Source organism: Onychostoma macrolepis, chromosome 23 (assembly GCF_012432095.1).
Source record: "Onychostoma macrolepis isolate SWU-2019 chromosome 23, ASM1243209v1, whole genome shotgun sequence".
NCBI lineage: Eukaryota > Metazoa > Chordata > Actinopteri > Cypriniformes > Cyprinidae > Onychostoma > Onychostoma macrolepis.
In genome coordinates, this window is record NC_081177.1 from 20732444 (window position 1) to 20742291 (window position 9848).

General features: G+C 36.8%; 1 long non-coding RNA gene across 1 annotated transcript; it reads right to left on the reverse strand.

Moving 5' to 3' along the window:
* Positions 1-1132: 1132 nt before the first annotated feature.
* LOC131532682 (uncharacterized) lies at positions 1133-5016 on the reverse strand. The gene is made up of 3 exons (XR_009268945.1): positions 4791-5016; positions 4162-4260; positions 1133-1455 (listed from the first exon to the last, which is right to left on the reverse strand). It is a non-coding gene; the product is annotated as an uncharacterized LOC131532682 (long non-coding RNA).
* Positions 5017-9848: the final 4832 nt, after the last annotated feature.

Sequence of the window (9848 nt, forward strand, 5' to 3'; positions counted from 1 at the left end):
AGCCTTGAAAAACGGTCTAATAATGCATTTCATGGATTCTCGTTCATGGAATGTGGCTCTTCAGGTATTTTGCCATTACTCTACACAGGCAAAATGCAATCGAGGATTTTTTGTTTTTTTATTTGTTTAGTTAAGTTTTTTTGGTTAGTTGATCTTCTGTGCATTCATGACACACTATCAGCGGCACAGTTCACTCTGACTCTCTCAGGAAATGTACACGAGTGAACCATTTTGAGAAATCAAGATTAAATTAAAAACATGTACTGAAAACAATGCCAAGATATCCCTAAAAAGTATCTGTGTACTTTCTTTCTTCGCTGAGTTGAATATCTCTGGACCAGAACTCCGGTTGTCAGTTGACAGATGTGAATATGATATCTTGTTGCGACAAACACAACAGATATATTTACCTCAGAGAAGAAAGTTGATTGATTGCATTTTGTGACAAATTTTTATCCACCTTGATTTCTCACGAAGTGTGTGCTTTTTCTGGGTGAGTCAGTGTGAACTGTTGAACATGTGAAATATTACATTACATTTTGGTTTGTTTTTTACTATCATGTACCCCCAGATAACTTGGAATATACAGTACATGTCACATGGGACCATTCTGTGATTCTGTTGTGTCTTTTTTAAAAAGCATGGTTGCTATCCACTGTCAGTATGGATTAATTGGAAGAAGGTAAAAAAAAATCTCATTCTCTTTCTGAAAAAAGAAGGGTATTCTGCACTGGAACAACAGCAGGGTGAATAAATTATTAGATCATTTAAATTTCTTTTGCTTGTTTTTTTGATGAACTAAACAGTTTCAGTTGTTATTTTCTGAAAACCTTCCCCTTCATAGCTTTCAAATCTCATTTAATTCAGATATATTACATCCTCAAACCTGAGCATCTTTACATATCATATTTGAAATAAATGCAAATGAGATTTGAGAGCTATATACATTCTATGCGATGAGAAATCAGCAAGTACTTATTGTGCACGCACATACTTTCTGAGTTCAGACCTTTCTTTATAATTCAAATGTTTTACTGAATATTCCACAGAAATGTCTGGAGTCTGTTTTTTTTTTTTTTTTGTTCTCTTTATTTTCTAAGTAAGCTGGACTTCCGACATCTGTCTACCCCAACTTTCCATTACACATTCATTTGTTCGCCCACGTTCTTATCCGCTGATAAATCTGCACATACTGTGCTGTCCCATTCATCCATTTGATTCATTCATTCATTGAATTTGGAATGGAATGAATCTGAGGATCTGATACAAAGCATCTATTCACAGCACACCTGCCTGATGGCACAAAATTGCACATGGTTCTAGTAAAATGCCCGAGCTTTTGAGAACGTGCATAACCATATTGATTTCATCAGTTCAATAGGAAGTGCAAGCAAGGGAGTGTGGCATGTTATTAAGCCCAAAGATGAGAAATCCTATCAGCTTGTGCCCCGTCACCTGTGGAAAACACAAATATGAAAATATAATGGGAGGTGAAGGAACCTTTTCTTTTTAGTCAAAGCCAATATGATGAGGCGATAACCGTTTGTGTAATTAGAGCCTAAATATGGGCAGAGGACAAAAAGAGCACAAAAGAGAGAGAGAGGAGAGCGAGAGAAGAAAGGAGGAGATGGTTGAGCAGAAGGGAGGATGGGTAGCGACAGAGTCTCCAGGGTCACAAAGGGAGGAGCGGAAAGAGAAAAGGTGACACTTTTATTGTGAGCAAAGTCCCAGAGTGCATACTAATGTAAGCTTGCTGTAACTCTTGCTCATTTTTATAAAGACCAGTTTTAGAGGAGCTATCTTAAAACTGCAGCTTCCCAAATTAGTCAAGCTACTACAAAAAGCAGCTAAAATAAAGAAGCTGCATTTATCTGGCAATAAATATTGAACATGTTATTTACAGTCACGGTATTAAATGAAGAGTTCATCCAAAAACCAAAATCGTTATTATTTACTCACACTCGTGTCATTTCAGAACCTGTATGCTGTTATTTATTTATTTTTTATTTTATTTTTTATGAAATAAATAAAAAAAATACTTTTTTTAAAGAATTTTCAAAAAGATTAATACAAACTATAATGTCCAAAAAAGATGAAAATGCACCATAAAAGTGGCAAAAAAGTCTTTTGGCAGCTTTGTGTGATCTACAAACCATTAATCACTCTGATTCATGCAAATCATTATGCAGCTGTCAAATCAAATACGGTGCATACGGTGCATGGTGGACATCAATAACATCAAATGTCATTGGATTTCGTCTCATGACTAAATATCAATGATGTCAAACCCGTAGGGATTAATTAATGAGCCTTTAAACTTAAAAACGAAAAGTAAAAGTAGAACTATTTTATATAATTGCATGAAAAATATACTGAAGAACAGCAGCATTTAACGAAATATGATGATGACGTGTGACCAGCAGTGCAAAGTCAATATACAGTGGTATAAAAAAGTGTTGGCCCCCTTCCTGATTTTTTTAATTTTTGCATGTTTGTCACACTTTAATGTTTCAGATCATCAAACAAATTTAAATATTAATCAAAGATAACACAAGTAAACACAACATGCAGTTTTTAAGTGAAGTTTTTTATTATGAAGGGAAAACAAAATCCAAACCCACATGGCCCTGTGTGAAAAAGTGTTTGCCCCTCCTACTAAATTATGAAAGAACTGTGATTAACCACATTATTTTAGAAAGCTGAGTTAAATTTCACTAGCCAAACCCAGGCCTGATTACTGCCAGACCTGTTGAATCAAGAAATCACTTAAATAGAACCTGCCTCACAAAGTGAAGCATGTTTAAAGAGCAACACATCATTTTGCGATCTTAAGAAATTCATAAACAGATGAGAAACAAAATAGTTTACATTTATCAGTCTGGAAAGGGTTATAAAGCCATTTCTAAGGCTTTGGGACTCCAGCAAACCATGGTCAGAGCCATTATCCACAAATGGAGAAAACTTGGAACAGTGGTGAACCTTCCCAGGAGTGGCCGGCCTACCAAAATCACTCCAAGAGCACAAATACGACTCATCCAGGAGGTCATAAAAGAACCCAGAACAACATCTAAAGAACTGCAGGCCTCACTTGCCTCAATTAAGGTCAGTGTTCATGATTCAATAATAAGAAAGAGACTGGGCAAAAATAGCATCCATGGGAGAGTTCCAAGGCAAAAGCCATTGCTGACCAAAAAGAACACAAAGGCTCGTCTTACATTTGCCAAAAAATATCTTTATTATCCCCAAGACTTTGGGGCAAATATTCTGTGGACTGATGCGACAAAAGTTGAACTTTTTGGAAGGTGTGTGTCCCGTTACATCTGGCGTAAAACCAACACAGCATTTCATAAAAAAAAAACATCATACCAACAGTCAAACATGGTGGTGGTAGTGTGATGGTCTGAGGCTGCTTTACAGCTTCAGAACCTGGATGACTTGCCATAATTGATGGAACCATGAATTCTGCACTCTATCAGAAAATCCTGAAGGAGAATGTCCGGCCATCAGTTTGTGACCTCAAGCTCAAGTGCACTTGGGTTCTGCAGCAGGACAATGATTCCAAACACAGCAGCAAGTCCACCTCTGAATGTCTCAAGAAAAACAAAATTAATGTTTTGGAGTGGCCAAATCAAAGTCTGGACTTAAATCCAATTGAAATGCTGTGGCATGACCTTAACCAGTCCATTCATGCTTGAAAACCCTCCAATGTGGCTGAATTAAAACAATTCTGCAAAGAAGAGTGGGCCAAAATTCCTCCACAGCGATGTGAAAGACTCATTGGCAGTTATCGCAAACGCTTGATTGCAGTTGTTGCCGCAAAGGGTGGCACAACCAGTTATTAGGTTTAGGGAGCAAGCACTTTTTCACACAGGGCCATGTGGGTTTGGATTTTGTTTTCCCTTCATAAAAAAAAAAAAAAACATCATTTAAAAACTGCATGTTGTGTTTACTTGTGTTATCTTTGATTAATATTTAAATTTGTTTGATGATCTGAAACATTAAAGTGTGACAAACATGCAAAAAATTTAAAATCAGGAAGGGGGCCAACACTTTTTCACACCACTGTATGTATTGATGGTCACAAATAACTGTGCAGTACATATCTAGAATTAGAACCAAAAGAATAAGTTTGACCCCTATATGTGACCTCTCAGTTATTACCGTTGTGCTCTTGAGCGAGGCACTTAACAGCAGCTCCAGAGAGACCCTGAGTCCCTGCAACTTAACATGCTACCATCCCAGGGGTGACATGTGTGAAAGCTGCAGAAACAAAACAAATAAAGATTATGCTCTCTCTTTCTGGCAGTACTAACCTCAGTCAATACAAGAACACATTGCAATTCACCATGATCTGCTGAATAAAGTCATTATTCTGAGTGGCATATATAAAGACCGGAGCTTAAATGTTTCATATGATTTTCTCCTTTCTTTGAAGTCAGCAAAGAAATCCAACTTTGTGTTTTGTGGCTTTTAGTCCATGTCTATTACATTTTTTTTTCAATTGCTTACACACTAAAATTAAAACTTTCCCACAATTAGCAAAGCCTTACACACAAGGAGCAAAACACTAGTGATGGGAAGTTCGGATCATTTTACTGACTCGGACCTTTGAGTCTCGTTCAGCAAAATGAACGAATCTTTTTTCGAGTCATTTCGTTCATTTTAGCAAAATATAATTAAAATGTTACGTACTACTTCCCTAACACATCTACTACTTATGCAAACGTTGATTACACTACAAACAATACAAACTATAATGCTATAAGAAACAGAAAAGATTCATCGTTTACCTGGGTCTTGATTAGCTCACCTCACCTCTATCTGACAAGTCATGGGTTTGAGTCGTTTGTTCATTACGTGACAGCCTCATACACTAACCAATGCAGTCAGAGCCGGAAAGAGAATTGATTCGTTCACCTCCCGAGTCATCGGGTTTGAGTCGTTCGTTCATCACGTGACAGCCTCATACACTAACCTATGCAGTCAGAGCCAGAAAGAGAATTGATTCGTTCACCTTCCGAGTCATCGGGTTTGAGTCGTTCGTTTATCACGTGACAGCCTCATACACTAACCAATGCAGTCAGAGCCGGAAAGAGAATTGATTCGTTCACCTTCCGAGTCATCGGGTTTGAGTCGTTCGTTCTTTTGTCACGTGACCACTTGCCGGATCAGTAAAATACTATAAAGTAAAACTGTATTGTTTGTATGTTGGATCACATTTAAGAATTATCATAAAATTATCAAAATATGTGTAATAAGCATTTAAGCATCACTATGTTTTTGTTACTGTTTCTTGAGGATCTGTGTTATTTTATAAATAAATAAAACCCTGTTATAAATAAAATATTGATTGATTTGTCCTTTCACTGTCTTTGTCTATCAATAAACATATAATATAACTATATAATAAAAAATACAAGCCTAAAATTACAAAGCACTTATAGTTTGTTCATTTTTACTCCAATTTTGACTTTGCTGGTATAATTGTTTTTCCTAGGCAGACTTGACATATTGGTCTAATATTTGTATAAGAAGATTGGTCAAAAAGGACACAATGACATGAAGTGAAAGCAAATAACATTTTGAATATGAATGATTAATGTTAGTTTAAAATATTAGGCAAGGCAAGGCAAGTTTATTTATATAGCACATTTCATACACAATGGTAATTCAAAGTGCTTTACATAAAAGGAAGTGATATAGTCATTAAAAATAATAAGAGATTAAAAATAATAAAAATCACAACAATAAAAACAAAGTGATTTAAAAATTGATTTTAAAAGAATTTAAAACATTTAAGAATAGAAAGTGATTATACATAGTGCAATCAGTTCGGACGTAGCACCGTGCTCATTCAACAAATGCACAGCTAAACAGATGAGTTTTGAGTCTGGATTTAAAAGTGGCTAATGTTTTAGCACATCTGATGTCTTCTGGAAGCTGGTTCCAACTGCGGGCGGCATAATAGCTAAAAGCAGACTCCCCTTGTTTTGTGTGAACCCTTGGTATTTCTAACTGACTCGATCCTAATGATCTGAGTGGTCTGTTAGGTTTATATTCAGTGAGCATATCTCCAATGTATTTAGGTCCTAGGCCATTTAGAGATTTATAAACGAGTAAAAGTACTTGAAAATCAATCCTAAATGTAACTGGAAGCCAGTGTAAGGACCTGAGGACTGGTGTAATATGCTCAAATTTTCTGGTTCTAGTCAGAATCCTGGCAGCAGCATTCTGGATGAGCTGCAGCTGTCTAATGGTCTTCTTTGGAAGGCTGGTGAGGAGACCATTACAATAATCCACCCTGCTGGTGATAAAAGCATGAACCAGTTTCTCCAAGTCTTGACTGGAAACAAAACATCTAATTCTTGCAATGTTTTTGAGATGATAGTATGCTGATTTAGTTACTGCTTTGACATGACTACTAAAACTAAGGTCTGTCTCCAGAAACACCCCAAGATTTTTGACTTGGTTTTTAGTTGATTGACCCCAAGAGTCAAGGTATGCATTCACCTTGATAACTTCATCTTTGTTTCCAAATGCAATGACTTCAGTTTTCTCCTTATTTAACTGAAGAAAGTTCTGGCACATCCAACAGTTTATTTCATCAATGCATTGGCAGAGGGAGTCAATGGGGCTGTAGTCATTTGGAGATAAGGCTAGGTAAATCTGCGTATCATCAGCATAGCTGTGATAGGCAATTTGGTTCTTTCTCATTATTTGACTTAGTGGGAGCATATACAGGCTAAACAAGAGCGGTGCAAGAATTGAGCCTTGTGGGACTCCGCATGTCATGGACGTCCACTTAGACTTATGCTCTCCTATACTCACATAATAACCTCTCCCTTCTAAGTATGACCTGAACCATTTGAGTACCATCCCAGAAAGCCCGATCCAGTTTTCCAGTCTCTCTAGAAGTATGTTATGATCAACAGTGTCAAACGCAGCACTATATTAAGGTTATGATCTGGCTCTGTGGCTTTAGTATATTTTAATTTTCTTGTATTTTTTATTTAAATTGTTTTAATTCATTTTGGAATAGTTATCCTCTTTGCTAAAGCTTTTTCTGGCACAAAAATAAACAATAAAAAAACAATTCAAGAGTGTGTACACAGTGTTAATGTCTAAAGTGTCATATGTTACAAAAGTATAGTCAGTAACACTACAGTCTAATCTAAAGGGTTAACTCAAAAGACATAAATACAACAAGGTATTGTATTTTATGAAGATTAGACTCCAAAAAAAAAATTAAATTAAAACATAACCAACTCTTTATTATCTTTATTACTACATTCAGTATTATGGAAAAGAACCATCATGACAGAAATTAAAAGCAATAATTTGAGACCAGAAATGCATCACATAACTGTACGAGTAAATAATAATAATAATAATAATAATGACTATGCACCCATTTGTAAGGAAGGTTGTAAATGAACTAATTTCTCTGCCCAAAGCTGTCACGTCACGTGACAAAAGAACGAACGACTCAAACCCGAAGACTCGAAACAGGTGAACTAATCAATTCTCTTTCCGGCTCTGACTGTATAGGTTAGTGTATGAGGTTGTCACGTGATGAACGAACGACTCAAACCCGATGACTCGGGAGGTGAACTAATCAATTTGAGGGAGGCTGGACTGAGAGTACAGCCTAACCTAAGCAGGTACACGGTGGCATCAATAATTCGGACATTTCGTCAAGAGAACAGGTGAGAAACTTATCTTCTGTCAACAGAAAATCCATAGCTTACTGCATGTACTATATCGACAGTTTTGGTACGTATTCGTGTATCATTTTACAGTAAGCTACATGTATTTTGTTTGGCCAACATAGAACGTCGAGAACGCCAATGAGGGAGGGGCCCTATATTTACACAGGAGCAAGAGAGAGAGATCATAAACCTCGTTTTGGCCAATAATGCAATCAGACTTAGAGAAATTCAAGCCCATATTGTCAATGATCACCAAATTTTCAATAATGTCCAACAGGTCTCTCTGTCAACAATAGCCCGTATCCTTAAAAAACATGAAGCTGTGATGAAACAACTGTATAAAGTGCCATTTGAAAGAAATTCAGACAGGGTGAAAGTCTTGCGGCGTGAATATGTGGTGGTACGTTTTGTTCACTGACTGTAGTATTGTGCACTGCACACATAACCTTTTTGCTGTACATGTAATTTTACTGTATAGCAGACCTACAGTATATTGATCTACACAACATGATATTTTGCTGTATTTCAGAGAGTTTTTCAAATGGATTCGGAGGAAGTCCCGCATGAGTTTATATACACTGATGAGGCTGGATTTAACCTGACAACAGTGAGAAGAAGGGGAAGAAACATCATTGGCCACAGGGCTATTGTCAATGTACCAGGGCAACGTGGGGGAAACATTACCCTTTGTGCTGCCATTACACAGAATGGGGTCCTTCACCGCCATGCCAACTTGGGTCCTTACAACACTGACCTCATTCTTACATTTTTAGACAGATTACACAATAATATCACAGCAGCAAACCAAAGGGACCAGATGCAATACATTGTCGTCTGGGACAATGTAGCTTTCCATCGTTCTGCTCTGGTCCAAAACTGGTTTCATCAACACCCACAATTTACAGTTCAATACCTTCCACCATACTCCCCCTTCCTAAACCCCATCGAGGAGTTCTTCTCAGCATGGCGGTGGAAGGTTTATGATCTCCGGCCCTATGTCCAGATGGCCCTCATTCAAGCTATGGAGGAAGCATGTGATCAAATTGAAGCAGCATCCATACAAGGGTGGATTCGTCACTCCAAAAGATTCTTCCCACGTTGTCTTGCTAATGAAAATATAGCCTGTGATGTTGACGAGGCCCTGTGGCCAGATCCAGCTAGGCGGAGAGATGTTTAGTTTTTTTTTTTTTTTTATTCAGTACTGAACTGGATATGTAATTTGTTATAGTATTACTGTAGGCTTACAGTACAAAGGTATGTTCAGTAATACTGTACGAAAACTGGAAAATGTTTTGTTAGGAATGTTTTGTTGAAATGTTCAGTATTGACTGACTTGAGTACATGAAAATAAATAAAGATTTTCATTAGTCTGCACAACTGGTGTCATGTGGTGTTGGTGAATGTATTTTTACACTTTCTCTGTGTAAATGCTAAAAGTGTTTTAGGCTGTGCACAGGAGTGTTTAACTGATTCAAACAGAATCAGACCATATGATGGTTGTGTTTATGTTATGACAACAAAATAAGTTTTTTATAGGACACTGTATAGTTTTGACAAAAGTGTTCCATTTTGCAAATTATCTGAGGTGTTGTGCTACTTTGGTGTAGTGTTGTTTTAATTGTGTGAAGGGGTTTGGAAAACCGGGACCTGTTTTCAAAATTGTGCTTAAGCAATTGAAAAAAAAAACTGTAGCTTAGAGGTCATTTATGCTACTGTTAAAGAGTTTGGAGTCAGTAAGTACTTACACATTACAATTACACTACATAGTAGCAGTACTTCAGATGAGATAACTTTCACCGTTCTTTGTACAGTAAACACTGTAGCACACACCCTCAAACTCATAACTGTTGAATTGATTTGTAGCTAAGCACTTCTAACATGTACTGCATTTGTGCAGAACTGAGAGTCAACTGTCTAGGGGAGACAGAGAAAGTCTTTTCTCAGAAGACTAAGAAACTGCTATAGTATAACAAATAAGGATATTACCAATACTGTAATGCAACTAGGCAGAGGATGCTGAATTTATTTATTTATTTATCTATTTATTTATGTACAGTAACTGACAGTACATTCCAATGTGTGTTTACTGTATATTCAGTTGTTTGGTCTTTGAACTTTTCTCTTCTAGTGATTTTCATC